The sequence below is a fragment of the Camellia sinensis genome, chromosome 1 (assembly GCF_055761805.1).
Source record: "Camellia sinensis isolate YWXY chromosome 1, ASM5576180v1, whole genome shotgun sequence".
NCBI lineage: Eukaryota > Viridiplantae > Streptophyta > Magnoliopsida > Ericales > Theaceae > Camellia > Camellia sinensis.
Genome location: NC_138961.1, coordinates 182508168 through 182524918, shown reverse-complemented (window position 1 = coordinate 182524918; position 16751 = coordinate 182508168). Strand labels below are relative to the sequence as shown.

Genomic DNA, 16751 nt, shown 5'->3' with positions numbered 1-16751 from the left:
AATTTAGAAATCAAGTGCCGAAATATTTTTTTCTGATAATTGAACTACGAAAATAACAGATTAATTTGACAGTAAAATTCTGGATTTTTTTTTCTTATTTTCGATAGTTAAAAATTGAATTTTATAGTTTATTTTGGTAGACAAGTGCTCAATATTTTTAAGATATAATTATCATTAAATTAATATTTCATTAAGTGTGTGCCTTGAGCTAATTAAATGTGTCAAAATAAAATTTCCCTCCAGACATGAGAATATTTTATCTATAAAGACAAGCACTTATAAAATGACCAAACTACCCTAGGTATATATATTGTCAAACTAGAATAACATCACACACAACCATTCTCCTATGCCTCGCTTTCTCTCTCTCTCTCTCTCTCTCTCTCTCTCAAAACCCTAGCAGCGTCACTGCCTTGAAGAAGTCGAGACCAAGCACCGAAGCTTTCTTCTATGTCGACAACGGCGGGCGAGGAACCTCGTAGGGTCCACCACCACTACCTCCGCCTTTGCCACTCCTCTTCCATCTTCTCTCATACCTTCTTCAATTGTCTCTCTCTACTCTCTGTTACTCGCGCCGGCTCTTGTTGACGCTTCTGAAGCTATCTCACCCTTCGCTTGTCGACGGTTCCACCTTCAGATCTTCGCTCTAGATCTCAGATTTCGCTCGTCGACGGTTTCAAATTTGAATATTCGCGATCTCTTTCTAAGGTTTGTTGTCGAAGTCAAGTTCACACATGAAGGGCCTTTTTTATCCAACGAAGATTGTGGTTTGGGTAACAGATCTGGTTTGGTGAAGTCTCCTCCGTGCTAGGCTACAGTGACAGATCCTTGGGCTTTGGCGGAGTATCGCGGCCACGCGTTGGGATCGAATTTCATGTAGTTCGGCTTCATCTTATTCAAATGGCAAAGTCTCTACTTTATTTCTCTCTACTTCCTCTCTCTAGATCTGAGCGATTCCAAGGTTTGGACTAGAGATTTTAAAGCTTTATGATATATCCAGGGATATAAGTTAATGAATTTGTGTATATATATAAATGTAAATTAAAAATACTTTTTTATATATGTTAGGGTATATATTTGAATCTTTGTATAAATTTGTGTATGATCAAAAACTCTTTGTAATGTTTAAATTTAAATATTATCAGCTCCATAACTGTAATATTAATATAATATTCATTAGACAGATAAAAGATTAAAATTGACTTGATTATAAAATTTGAATAGATATTTGTACAGATATAAAAAAAATGAAAAAATTGTTATTCTGTTGATTACATGATGTTGAGGAGGAGATGAAATATTTGCACAGATAAAATTTGGACAAATAAAAAATTTAGGGTAAATTACAAATACACTCCCTGTGATTTGATTAAAATACAAATCGCCCTCTGTGATTTTGAAAATTACATTCCATATAACAATTCTGGTTTTAGATATGACCTATTTGACATTCTGGACTCGGGTTTCATGATTCTGTATTGTTGTTCTTATTTTATTCCTCTTTTTCCTTCTTGAGTTTGGCTACTGGGTTGTATTGGTTGCGTTTGGAATAGGTTGCGTTTGGAATAGGTTGGTATATTGTTTTTCAAAAACCTTGTTGCCCAGAATTTTGTTGTTACGCTCGAGCGTCACTTCTTGCACTTGAGCGGACTTGTGAACTCTCAGTACTTTGTAGGCCTGCAAAACTAACAGGAGAGTGTATTCTACGCTCGAGCGGTCGTGTGCTCGAGCGATGGTCTTCTGTTTGCAAAACTACTAGAAGTGTGTATTCTACGCTTGAGCGTCACTTCCTGCGCTCGAGGGATGACACCCTTTTCATTGTGCCTTGGCGCTTGAGCGTTACTTCTTGCGGTCGAGCGGAAATCATTTTTGTGTCTGGACGGTCGAGCGTCGCTTATTGCGTTTGAACGGACTGTGCATATATCAGTCCGTGAATATCACTTTTTACATCACTTTTTCATCTCTTCCTCTTTTTAAACATTTAAAAACCCTAAAGTTGAGACACACTCTCTCTAAAACTCACACTCTCTCTTTACAAATACACTTAAATCTACCCATTTCTCCACCCTATTCTCTTTGTTAAAAAGGTAGAGCTCACCTAGAGCTTCATTTTTATCCGAATAGAGTTAGGTTTTTGCTTCATTTGAGTTTCATCCATGCTTTTCTCGTCTTCTACCTTTGAGGTAAGGATTCTCTACACTCTTTTATGATTTTTAACTTAACTATTTGTTTTTCAAAAATAATCTTGTGGTTTTGGAGTATTTTGATCAAACTTAAGGTTTTGGTTTAAAATCAAAAGAGGGGTTCTCTAATGGTTGTATGGAAAATGATTATGGGAGTAGAAATGAGATTGAATTGTGAACAAATTGTTTATTTTGACCCTTGGGTTGGATTTTGGAAGAAAAGAGATTTTGACCTAAATGTCTAAAATATTTATTTTGTATAAATAAATGAAATTGATGTCGTATATGTGAAATTGGATGGATGTTGATTTAGATGGTGAAGTTTGATATGTATTATCACTCACCTTGAAATTTGGAAAGTTTATCTGTATGAGAGATTTTATATATGCTTTGGTTTATTGCTGGAGGATAGCTATGATTGTTGTAGAAATTACATGAGGATTAGGTGAATTGAAACTAATTTCTCTTCTTTGTGCATTGAATATTGTTGCTCATTTAATACATTGCATATGTATATGAATTTGAGAAAAATGGATAAATGTTGGAAAGAGGTATGTATCACCAAATTAAGTTGGCCGGAGTGCCTAGGGTGAAAGTCCCGAAAAACGCGCGTATACATGAGTGCCAATTCCCGCAGACGAAATATCCGTAAAATGACAATAGTAGTGCTTGTAAAGCTACGTTTACAAGGATGCTCTTTGACGGTTTTCTACGGATGAAATATCCATGAAAGGTTGTACTGGTTTGAGAATTCCTCCTTGTTTCTAATGGTAAAGGATATAATTTGAGAATTGTGATATAAATTGAGTATGACATGATTTTGAGAAATAAATGTAAACTGTTTTGACATGAGCATTGCATATGCATTTCACCCTCATATATTTGTTAAGATTCATATATTATGTTAAATTATTTCTACTGGGCTTTGACTCGCTCTATTTGGGAAAAACCATTTTCAGGTGTTGGTAAGATGCCTCCACCAAGGCAGTAGCTTGGGAGGATTGGAGCAAAAGTTTCATTTTGTTTTTTTGTTATTATTTTGTACACGCCTAGGGCTTTATATGTATTGGATTTAAATCTATTTTTGATATAACCAAGTATAGTCTTGGAAAGTTGTAGCCTTCAAGGCATTCTATTATCTATTTAAACTTCTATTTCATGAATCTGTCGTTGACACATGCTGTAGATTCAGGGTTAGGGCTTATGAATGTATATTCGCATATGTCACCCTTTTGTGTAACTAAATCTTATATACTGGAAGGATATTATACCCTGATTTGCATTGTTAATCACTTTTCGTAGTGGATGATTTATTACAACTATTTCGGACGTTACATTCCACCTCTTGAGATTTCTAATTTCATAACAAATTGCCAATTTTATTAATAAATTATCAAATCAATTAACAATAAATATGTTTATATTAATAATTTAGGTAATTTTATTATTGTATAGGAGATCAATTATGAATTTCATTTTTTTAGTTAATTTTATTAAATAAAAAATTCTAATAAAGGGGTATTTGTAATTTTTCAAACCACAAGGAGCAATCTGTATTTTAAGCAAACCTCAGGGAGTGTATTTGTAATTTATCCATAAATTTATATAGTAAAAAATTAAACAGATAGATAAAAAATTTAGAATAAATAGATATAAATTTGAATAAATAATCAATGGAAAGTCAAATAGATTAAAAAAAAGTTAAGGGGTAAAATTGGAAATAAAATGTCCTCTAAGATTTCTCACCAAATTATTTCACAAAGTGTGAACTTTTCACAAAAAAAAAAAAAAAAAAAAAAATTATTACTGGACTCAATATCTTAGACAATTATTAGAGTGATTTTTTCACTAATTTTTTCAAAATAAAACATATATAAAAAAAAGTAAATATGCATTTTAATAAAAAAGATATGATAATATCGTTTTGTTTTTTTTGTTTTTTTTTGTTTTGTTTTGTTTTGTTTTTTTTTTTTTGTATTCATACGGCTAACAAATTACTAATAAAAAAAAGACTTAAGTGCTTTGTAAGTTAAAACTTTGAAGAAGACTGGTGTAATTATATAAAAAATGTAAGGCTTATTATTTTTTCTCCAAATTTTAGTAGAAGTGTGTGTAATTAACCTTACCAAAATTGTTTATTTATGTACTAAAGAAATAAAAAGATAAAGGGTATTTTAGTAATATAATCTATAAGATTTTTTCCCCTTTTATATAGTCTATTCAAATAAGATTAGAGGCAAATTATTTTTTTTCTTTTCTTTTCTTTCCCTTTCTTTCTAACTTAACTAAACAAGAGAAAGAAAAATCACAATTTTTTATCTTATTTTCTTTTTTCTCTTAACTTAACAAATTATTTCTTTTATTTTCTCTTATAAATATTCAAACATAGTGTAAGAGCATCCACAATGAGATATTTAGAAAAGTGTGTGCTAAAGTGTCCATATGGCAAAAGTGGGTCCCATTTAAGCCATGTTTGATTGGAGGATTTGAAAAAATATTTGGAAAGGGAAATGGAAAAAGAAGGTGAAATGTGAATAAAATATACCTACATTTTACCTAGTTTTACACATCTTTTCCCTTTCTTTTTTCGAATTTCTTTCCAAATTTCTCAACCAAACACAACATTAGTGTGTAAAATAGTTGCTAAACTAATGTGTGCGTGCACTATAATGGACAAGTTAACTACCTAGCTAAACCATTAAAAAATTTATTAATGTCATTACCAGTGCTCCACTGCCAACGACTATATTTCACATTACCAGTGCTCCACTACCAATGGCTATATTTCACTTTGGTAACTGCTATAATTTACAAAAAACATCTATATATTGTGTTGTCACCAACTAAATAAACAAATTTTATATATTTTGCTAAAGTCTTTGATTTATTCTTTTGTATTCGTCAAGTGCATATTTTTTTTCATCTAACAAGCAGATTATTTGTTCTTTTATCTTCTCTTTCATTTTTTTTTTCCATAAAAACATTAATGGCCTCATCGTCTCAATTTTATTCCTACCATAGAGTCTAGTTCTTCTACACATTTCGGTTTTTCAACTGATGATGATAGCTTATCCAATGGGGATCAAGAGATGGCTTCACAGCATTACAATAAATGTGTTCGAAAGATGGTGACTTCGGTTCTTCCGCGGCAAATTTGCTTCTTCCACGGAAAATGCTAACATTACTTTCAAAACTAAATGAGAGGCAATATATAAGGCGTGATCGTGAGGGAAGCGATCAACAAATATGGCGAGATTATTTTGTTGAGAATTGTACATATCCACCTAACTATTTTAGTAGACGATTCCAAATGCGTCGAGAGTTGTTTCTTCGCATTTTGAATGATGTTAAAAGGGTATGATAAATACTTTGTACAAAAAAAGGATTGTGTTGGACGGTTGGGGCGCTCTCCTATACAAAAAATTACGGCCACAATTCGTATACTCGCCTATGGATTTTCGTTAGATCATTGTGATGAGTGCATAAAGATTGGTGAGACCATTGCTAATGATAGCTTGAAGCTCTTTTGTAATGCTATTATTGCCTTGTATGAGGAACAATACCTCTGCTTATCGAATGAAAATGACATAGCACGTCTACTTGAAGAAGGGAAGTCAAGAGGTTTCCCAGGTATGCCTGGGTCTTTAGATTGTATGCATTGGGAATGGACGCATTGTCCCACAGCATGGCATGGAACCCATAGGGGCTATTACAATAAGCCTACCCTTATATTAGAGGCAGTTGCATCAAAAGACCTATGTGTCTAGCATGTTTTCTTTGGTATGTCAGGTTCACACAATGATGTGAATGTCTTAGATCATTCCTTGATATTTGACAATCTCATACATGGTAAAATGCCGCTGATTCATGGTTTTAAAAACTGGACCGGACCGGCTGGTTCAACCGGTTGAACCGTCGACCGGTCGGGTTTCCAATCCGGATACACTCTTTCTTATTTTATATATATATATATATATATATATAATAAAAATTTAATTGAAAACTCTCTTTGAAGGGTCTCCTCTTGTGAGGAATCCCATTGAGAGTTTGAAATTATTATAAAAGCCTCTATCTATTTATAAGAATTTTTTTTTCCAAAAAAACTCAAGAAATCTATGTGGGATTCAATCAAATTTATTGGAGGGAAACTTAGAATTTTGATATCCCTCCAAAATTTTTGCTCTTTTTTTAATCAAATTATTTGAATTAAAATCATATGGAGAGAATATTGAATATTTGATTTCTTCTTCCAAAATTAAAATTAATAATATTTTTAAATATATTTTTATATTTTTTAATAAAAAAAGTATTAAGAGAAATATTTAAGATTATTAAAATTTTTAATTTATAATTTTATTACTTATATTTTTATTTAAATATAATTTTAATATATTTATGATGTCACGGTTCGATTACGGTTTAACTCGACGGTTGAGTCAGTGACCCGTCCACCCGATCATTTTTCCGATTAACTCACCGATCCGGTTTTTAAAACATTGCTCTGATTAATAATAATGTGAATGGCGTGAATAGACATTAGGTTATTATTTAATTGATGGCATATATCCTCAATGGGCAACTCTAATGCAAACCATCATGCACCCAAAAACAGGAAATAAGAAGTTGTTTGTGTAGGAGATCAACCCAAATTGAGTTGGCAGCCACATGGAAGGGTGGCCAACCCACATGGTAAAAGGAAGGCAAAAGAGGTTGGCATGAGTTGGCAAGCCATGAGGCTTGAGTTGGCAGCCATGAGGCTTGCCATGCGCCAGCAACAAAGGAGAAAGCATGGAGTTGGCCATGTGAAGTCTTCACATGGTGGGACAAAGCTTTCAACTGGACAGCAGCTCAAAGGAGAATATTGGGCTGGCAGCCAACACACCCATGAGGCCTCCTCCACCTTCTGTTTTGGTGTATAAAATGGAATGGTGATGGTGAGTTGAATACACGGCAAACATAGCAAGCAAGAGAGAAACACATTGCTGAGAGAGAGGCACAAAATAGAGAGAGCTAGTGTATCAGAGAGTGTGAGAGAGTGTGTTATATAGAGAGACAGTGAGTTGAGAGTGTGTAATCTCCTCCATTTGTTGATATATAACAACATCGCTCCCGTGGACGTAGGCCGGTTTGCCGAACCACGTTAAAAGTCTTGTGTTTTTGCTTGTGAGTGTCCCCTGGTGTGCCCAAGATCCGCAACAGTTTGCTCAAAAGCAATGGGCTGTTAGGAAGGATGTTGAAAGAGCATTTGGTGTGTTACAGACAAGGTGGAGTATAACGCAAGGTCTAGTGCGTTATTGGAAAAAAGAAGACGTTAATAAAATAATGAAAACATGTGTCATACTACACAACATGATTGAAGACGAGCGTAGAACCGACATTGAAAGTTGGAGGCCTCTGGCATATTAAACTATATCTCCCGTAGAATATGCTCAAAACCCAACACTTTTGGTGGCACACATCTCATCTTGTCTTAAAAGAATTCGAAATAGATGAACAAATGCAATGCTTAGAATTGATCTAATGGAACATTTGTGGAATCAATTTGGTGATGAAGAGATAAATTTGTAATGACATAAGTGTGATACAAGAGGTTGTTAGTTTAATCACACTATCTTTTAATCTTAACTTGTTGTAATACATTAGATTGTGGGATAAATTGCTTTTCACAATGTTAACTTCTTCGTCAGTTCATATATAATACATTACATTGTGGGATTAATCTTAACCATAACAGTGTCTCGTCTGTTCCTCTAGAAATTGAAAACCAGACTCAAAAGCCACAACCCAATATGTTTCAGAACATGGAGATCTCAAAACCAGAGGTTTGTGCCGTTGGTAATTCAAGAAAAGATAGTGCAATTGAGTGGTTCTTTGACAACTCTTACACACCTGTAAATCCTATTCCAATCCTTTTTCTGGGTGTAGTCCTTCATGTTCATGCATCATGGAGGGATGGCATGCTTATGATTAGACAAGTTGTTAATTGATCTCAACTCTCAATGAGTTGATGATGCTATTTCTCATTCTATCTTCTAACACTTCTTACTTCAATTCAATCTCTCTATCAGGGTAACTATATTAGAGTTAAATATATCAATGAGAAAAATCAACAAAAATTAAAATTCATATCAGAGCTAACAAAATTTAACCATTTCATTTCATAAGACAGCTCAAGTTTTTCACAAAATTTAACCATTGGATGTGAAATGGTTTAAAAAACAGAACAGAAAACACCATCTATGTTCTGATTCAGTTTATAGTAATCAACACATAGCAGTACATCAACTGGACTGATCTGACTCAGTTTAGTAGCATAATCAACACATAGCAACACCTCTAACAACAAAGCTTCAAGCAAACAGATCAGTCACCACCATATATCAGCCATACAAATCAGTCAACAACAGATCAGTCAACAATAACAAAGCTTCAAGCAAAACAGATCAACCATGGTACTACAAAGTTAAAACATGATACTACAAATTTAACTTTAAATGTTAAAATAGGTTATCACTAAATTCAACTACCGATCACTAATTTAAACCATTACCACTTGATCCATCATCAAGGCCCCCTTGTTTCGCATGTGCCCAAATTGCTTTTTGTTGTGCAATGACCCAAGATTTTCCTTCTTCAGTAGGAATCAAATTTGGATCAGTCATCATAATCTCTCTCTCAAACCTTATAAGTTCTTGCTCACGTTTGGCTGCAATTCTCATTTGCTCTTCTTCGAGTTTAACCTCTGCCCTCCGTTTTTCTTGCTCTTGTGTGGCTTGAATTTTCAGTAGTTCTCATTTATTTTCCCTTATGGCCTCGTGTTCAACAATTTCTTTTTGTTCCTTTCTCAAGTTATTAAATTTAGCAACAAATAAGTTTACAGCTTCTAACTGATCAGTGTTCTTTCGACGCATATTTTTTGCTGTTTTTCATCCAATGGGTCGAGGTAATTCATGAGCTTCTTGAGTAAATGGAGAATCATCATTATTGTCAAGGCTAATTGATCCTGTAGCTGAACTTGGTGTTGTTGTCGGAGTAGACAGATTTGAGGAATCTGTAGTTTGATCAACATCCACATTAAAAGCACCTCTCTTTCTCTGACTAATTTTCTGTTTTTTTTTTTCTTATTGTTCTTTTTTATAGTTAAACCAATTAGCACTATCTTTGAGGATTATCCAACAACCATCCCACTTAAAGTGGTGACCATGTGAGCTATAATACAATTGTTTTGTAGCTCCTAGCTATAAAAAATTATAAACAAAAATTTATAGTCTTTCAATTAAATCATTTGAGTAGAAAAATGTGTAAACTATAACTTACCGAATCTTCAAGGTTATAGCCACTAGTCGGAGTCCTCTCTATTGTGCGAACAAATCCAGAATATTTGTTAAGGTGAGAATGAATGCTGGACCATCAATTCATCAAACCCGAGCTGATTCGATGAATTTGATCCCATAACCTCGCTCTCAGTTGATCTATACCTCGTAGCTGCATCTTTTGAGACATGCAACCATGCTTTACAAAGTGCTTCATCTTCCTCCTTTGTCCAATTTGGATTTCTTTATTTTTGTTGCACTTCACCCTTTCTCTTTTTCTTTTTTTTGTGTTGTGGATGGATGTATGTCACTTGTTGGAGAAGGTTCATGAGATTGTAATTGAGATTGCTCTGGAATAAATTGAGTAAATGGAGTCTGACAATATTGTGGATTTGAAAAGAATTGAGAAAAAGCTTGAGAATCAAATTGCAATGGTGGTTGATGTTGGGATCTGGGATCCCGCCCAAGACCTTGTAGAAATTATTCCATGCATAAAAACACACCCACACTCAAGGAGACACAATATTTAACGTGGTTCGGCCTCAATGCCTACGTCCACGGGAGAGTAGCCGGTTATCACTATAACAATGGAAATATTACAGAAAGATTACAATAGAGGAGGAGCTCACACTCTCCTCACTCACACACTCACCCGTCTCCCTCGCTCACACCGAGGGAGACGGTCTCTCCGCCTCACATATTTCACTCTCTGTGGCTTGCTCTGCTCTGTCAAACCCTCCCCTTAGCCTCCATTTATACTCAATCAGAATGGAGATGGAGAGGCTGGCCTTGCATATGGCCAGCTATCTTGTGTGCTGGCTTCACATGGCCAGCTCATGTGTGTTGGCTTCCTAACATGGCCAACCTTGCAACACATGGAGGATCACCCCTCACATGGGGTGATGATATCCCACAAATCACCCCCTCAACCCATGTGAGGTGATCCACAACACACATTGCTGCTAATCTTGTCACGCCCAAATTCAACATAGTTTGCATCTCCTCACTGAGACGCTACATCCCTTGAAAGCTAGAGATAATACACCAGAGATACAAGAGGAGGAGGGAATCCTACATCCTCAACTCAACTCACACCACTCTCTGATTTGGAGAGAACCGCTGCTCCTATCTCCTACAGATCTCTTCCACGCTTCCTGTCTCGGATGTCTTCAGCATAGTCTGCATCTCCTCACTGAGATGCTTGCACCCCCTGAAGCTAGAGATAATACACCAGAGATATAAGAGGAGGAGGGAATCCTACATCCTCATTTTTCCTTGCTCGGAGCTTATTTATGAACTTTCAGCTTTTGCCCTCTGCACTTCTGAACAACCTCCTGGCGTTTCCACATACACTTGTTGTCTGTGCTGCAATCCCTGATGTTCGGTTCTGTCTTACTTGTACGTCCGTACTGATGTTTGACAGTTAGCCCTTCTGCCAAGACAACTTTCACCGGTCTGTACAAGTTACCACTATGCAACTCCGTGCATAGTGCTCGCACCCATGGCTTCTGGTCTCCCTGCGTCAAGCTTGCTTGAGAGATCTGCATCAACTCTATCATCTGCTGCCATGGAACTAAAGAAACCACCATAGAGAAAAAAGACTTGCCACTCCTTGACACGCACTCTTGCGTTTTACCTGTCTCAATTTCTCTGTCTGGAAGTTCCTGTGAACTTTCAACAACCCGTTGCTGCATACTCCTCTTGCGCCTCTGTACGATACTCTACCGTACCCTTGCACTGCTGCACGTCTGCATTTGTGCTTTTGCACTTAGTATGCTCCTCTGCAACTATTGTTCTACACGTCCACGTACCACCAGTACTTACTCGTATACAGTAGCTCCAACAGCCACAGTATTTCCCTGAGCCTGTACTAGTTGCCAAATCATCTATCCGTCGATGAATGGTCTTCTCTTTTGATTGAACCAGATCCTCCAACGAACTCCGGAGATAATCATCTTTGCATTCCTCTGATCACCCCTGACCAATCCTGATCTCCCTTGATTTGCCATTTGATCAAGCCTGATCTCCTCTGGTCTTCAATGATCTATCTCAATCTGTATCTGGTTGTCCAATCTGGTCAGAATCTGCCCATTCTAACCTCTTCAGTGAATCCGCAGCGTTCCACAATATCCAGCAACCTTCCTTCGAGTACTGAAGATGACAAACACCCATGTTTTGACAATCTTTCCAAACCGTTCAGAATTTCACTATTCTGACCTCGCGGTTGCGTCCGGAGCGGTCTGTTTAGCTAGAACCAATCTTTGCTGCATTTTCGGGGACCTCACTGAAAACTATCCCCGAAAGCTGGGCCACACCACAATTTTCTGAAAATTCTGGGCCAAATTGCAATTTTCAGAAGTTCAGGGAATATTCCGTGTACTAACAGAATATTCCGTCCACTGCCCCTGACGCCGTCTGTCACTTTAATCTGCCTTCTTTTTACAGAAACTCCGTCTTCAAAATCTGACCGTACGGATGTGTCCGGAATACTCCAAATAGTCGGAAACCTCTATTGGATCACCAAAAACGGACCTCAAATGGCTTCGATCGAGCCAAAACATTTTGTACGCCTCAGATCTGCGGCTGTACCTTCGCCGCAAAGCACTGGATCCTTCCTCATGCGGCTGCACCATTGCCGCGTAGCACTGGATCCCTCCCTTTATGCTGACGTGGCAGATGACATGGCTGCCACGCGTCACTGACCTGGCTACTGACGCTTCTGCTGACGGGGCTGCCACGTGGATGACACGTGGCGTTGATGATGACACGTCGCTGCTGACGTGGTACGCGCGTGCCTTACACGAGCCTTCCCCCACTTGCCTTCTTCCTTCCGCCGTGCGTGGGGCGCGTGCCTGCGACTGGGACGACGCGCCGACTGCCTTCACGGCGCGTGGGGGCGCGTGCCGCGACTGGGATTCACGCGCCACATTCCAGAGGCGCGTGAGGGCGCGTCCGGTCTCCGTTGGGTGTCTGCTTTATATTTCTGGACTCCTCTCGTCGAGCCCTTGCGCCTGGTATGCTCAAAATCTGATTTCGAGCAATACGATTTCTGGGCAGTTTCAAACATCGCACTGTTTTTGTTTCGAAACGCCGCCGACGAGGCTCTGATACCACTTGTTGGGATCTGGGATCCCGCCCAAGACCTTGTAGAAATTATTCCATGCATAAAAACACACCCACACTCAAGGAGACACAATATTTAACGTGGTTCGGCCTCAATGCCTACGTCCACGGGAGAGTAGCCGGTTATCACTATAACAATGGAAATATTACAGAAAGATTACAATAGAGGAGGAGCTCACACTCTCCTCACTCACACACTCACCCGTCTTCCTCGCTCACACCGAGGGAGACGGTCTCTCCGCCTCACATATTTCACTCTCTGTGGCTTGCTCTGCTCTGTCAAACCCTCCCCTTAGCCTCCATTTATACTCAATCAGAATGGAGATGGAGAGGCTGGCCTTGCATATGGCCAGCTATCTTGTGTGCTGGCTTCACATGGCCAGCTCATGTGTGTTGGCTTCCTAACATGGCCAACCTTGCAACACATGGAGGATCACCCCTCACATGGGGTGATGATATCCCACAGTTGAGAGTTTTGTTGCTAATTGAACTGATTATTGAAAAATGGAGGTTGAGGATCCATTTTTCAGAAGTTTTGGCTGATAGACAATTGAATTCCTTTTTAATGGAAGGGTTGAGAATAGGAAATAGTTAAGAATAGATATTGGTTTGCATTTTATTAAAGAAGATAAACTGTGCACAACGGTAAAAAATTTGAATCAACAGATGCCTACTTGGAATGGTAATATTGCTTCTGAGTTGTTGTTTGAAAGATAATATTATATTCTTTAGATTCCACAATGGCTGGCTATATGGCTCACCACAGTTGACACAAATGTTAATAGCTGACAGTTTTAACTTCAATGCTAGCAGCTCCATTTCATGGGTAAACAAACACCACAAGCTTACTAACTGTTAACATCTGACACTAATAATATGTTAACATGTCCACAGTGGTTGCTCTAAGTGTGCAGAATTATTTTGCAGACTAGGCACAGAAAGTAAGATTCACATGTGAGGCCTACACAAGTAGGTTCCACCCTGTATGTCTACTATGTGATTTATCATGTGAAAAAATTCTGTACTCGTAGCACAACTCTTAATTTTCATCTTTTTCAATTATTCAAAAGTCTAATAAGCGTTGGGGTTTGAATGTAAAAGTAATTTTATATTTTGCAAAGAAAAATGTTAAGAGAGTCATAATTTAAGGTCTTAAATCTTATATGATTGAGTTTATAAAATAATAAAAATTGATTACGTTATGAGTAAAAATTATTTATCTACATCGTAAATGTATTGGTATAATGAAGTTCATTATTTATGTGTGTTATTAATATAGAAATAACACATTATGTAATAAATAAAACATCATCACCCTAGCATTAACATGTCTATTTAGTAAATGGGAAACATTTGCCCTATTTGGCAAAATTAAAAGTTATCTTTTAAGATTATGAATTTTTAGAAATAGTTGTAAAGTGTATGGTGTAAGTTTTTGGATAGCATATGAATAGGCTAAAAAATATTCGGTAAATAATTTTGAAAGTAATTTTTTGAAGTATAAAGTTCAAGATGTTCATAACTTACAAAAGTGGCTATTAGCTTTAGATAATGTTATTAAAATTTAATCAAGTGTCTCCCAATCATGCTTTCATTGTGAAATATACTCTAAAATTACATGAGGTTGGAGCATCTCAAACATAAAAAATCAATTTTGTCATTCAAATGCTAAATGCCAAAATTTAGCATGTTATAGTGACTGAAATGTTTTTTTTTTAAGTCAGTAAAATGTTATAATTTGATTTTTATATTTCAAACATAAAATTAAATTTGGTGCAATCACCATTATTTCATTTCCAACTACCATTATATTAAATTTTGACTCTTATTATTTATTTTGAATGAGGTTTGACATTTGACAAATTATCTGCCATCTATGACCATAAATGTGCTTGGATTGGTTGTGGGTTCAAATGCAAATAGCGTCTTCTTCAATTAAATATATGAAAACATACTTAATTTTAAATGGTGATTTTAAGATCAATTACAACTTTTAATATCTAGACGCCAAGATCTAACCCTTTATAGCACATAGAGTAGTTCCATAATTCGATACCCTCTATTTTGATCTCCTTTATTCACTTGTCGCATTAAACATGTTCATATTATAAATCATAATCAATGCACAGGCCCTAAGTAACCTATTTCAACACCATAAAAAAAAAATAAAAATAAATAACCACCATAAAAAAATAATAAAAAACAACTTATTTCAACACTCACTCTCAATAAATCTAGATTTAGTGGTGACTTCAAATTTTGTTATAGATGGAATCATTAAAAAAAAAAAAAAAAAAAAAAAAAATTCTAGCAAGGGCCACACCACTAGGTACTTGGTGGTTCCCATGCCCTATCAAGTAGACAAAAGCTCTTAAAAAAAATTATTTGTATTGTTAATAGAGAAAATTATTGAAAAGTCTAAAGTAAGTAGGGTATAAGACATTAGTGTTTGTTTGGACGGACTGGATAAGGGGGATTGTAACGCCCTCAAAATAATAGATAGAACCCATCTCATTAGACAAGCATTTATATATATAAGATCCACATTCTTCAATTCATCAGAGTATTTCTTTACAAAAGTATTACATGTTAACAACAAAAGCAAATGCCCTACGGGCTTACAGCTTTCCAAGTTAACACTTGGTTACAAAAAAAAAAAAAAAAGAGTACTAACTCAATTACACATTAAGCCCTTGGTTTGGATTTACATGTAATACATCAAAAGGAAATAAGACAACAAAAGTCTGTTCACCTCTAGTCTCCCAAGTTATGTCCTTGGAGGTGGCATGCTACCTGTACCTGAAAATGATGTTCCCATATAGGGTGAGCCACAGCCCAGTAGAAACACACTAAACCAAATATGAACAGTGACTAAAAGATTAACAGTTGAGAGATGGCCAACACTTATACTTTCACTTATAACACTTTATAGTTTCATGACATACAAGTCCATGTTACAGTCCATTTTCCAATTCTTTTCAATTCTCAATTTATAACCATGGCTCAAAACCTGGCCAAACAACTTATATGAGACAGTAACTCATATTAAACATTTTCCCATTTCATAATAGATAAGCATACTAGCTATATCACACACCAACAGATAAGCATACAAGCTATATCATCACTTCCATAGATATGCATAAGAGCACTATCACACTTCCAAGGACAAGCATATGAGCTGTGTCAACACATTACTAGATAAGAATATGAGCTCTATCTATGGAGTCCATCCCCTATCTTCTCCCAACAACATCCGGTTTAGAGGTCCATCCCCTATCTTCCCCTAAACCGTGGAGTACATCCCCTATCTCCTCCAACACGACACAATGCATATAAACAATAATTATACACATCATCACACAATACATAAATTTAATGTATTCTTTCAACCGTCATACTCAATGACACATTCTAGTGATTAGTTTCAGTTTGTCTAATCATCATGCATTGTCTACAACAATCAAGACTATCCTGCTTCGATAGCCCAAAGCAGCTATTTCTATACAGAAAATAAATGCAACAATGGATATATAATCAACATTTCAACTAGGTGAGCGATAAATAATCCAACCACACCCTTTAATCCCATACCTTTCCAAATCAATTCCTCATTTCTCATAATTAATTATACGAATTAATTAACTAATGTAATTAGGGCATTGTCCATAATTAACATTACAACCCTTAGGTTCCATTTTCATTAATGTTTCAACATTAATTTCACTTTTCCATACCAAACATGCATCTAGGTTTTATATAGTTAAAACCCAAACTTTTGTAAATTTACACAAAAGCCCCAAACTTTCACAAAATTACCAAACCAACCCTAACATCTCAAAATACTAAAATTTAAAGACAAAGCCCATAGTGAGGAGTAGGTTATCCCTACCTCAAAAGATGACTCCCAACCAAGAAGGTGAAGAAAACGAAAATGCTTCAAACCACGAATTTCTCGGATCAAAAGATAGCCCTCGACGATCAACAACCTTTTTGTAAAGGCCAAAGGTGAGGAAATCACTCCTATTAGATCAATACCTAGAGAGAAGGTAGAGTTCTAGAGTGAAAAGCTCAAGAATGGGGTTTTTGGGAAAGTAAGAGAGAGAAGAAAAGTGAAAAAGTGATTTAAAAT

The 16751-nt window shown here is 36.3% G+C and overlaps 1 long non-coding RNA gene across 1 annotated transcript; it reads left to right on the top strand.

Moving 5' to 3' along the window:
* The first annotated feature begins 333 nt into the window (after window positions 1-333).
* Window positions 334-3346, top strand: LOC145800263 (uncharacterized). Its single transcript, XR_014341432.1, has 2 exons — window positions 334-961; window positions 3143-3346. It is a non-coding gene; the product is annotated as an uncharacterized LOC145800263 (long non-coding RNA).
* The last annotated feature ends 13405 nt before the right edge of the window (window positions 3347-16751 follow it).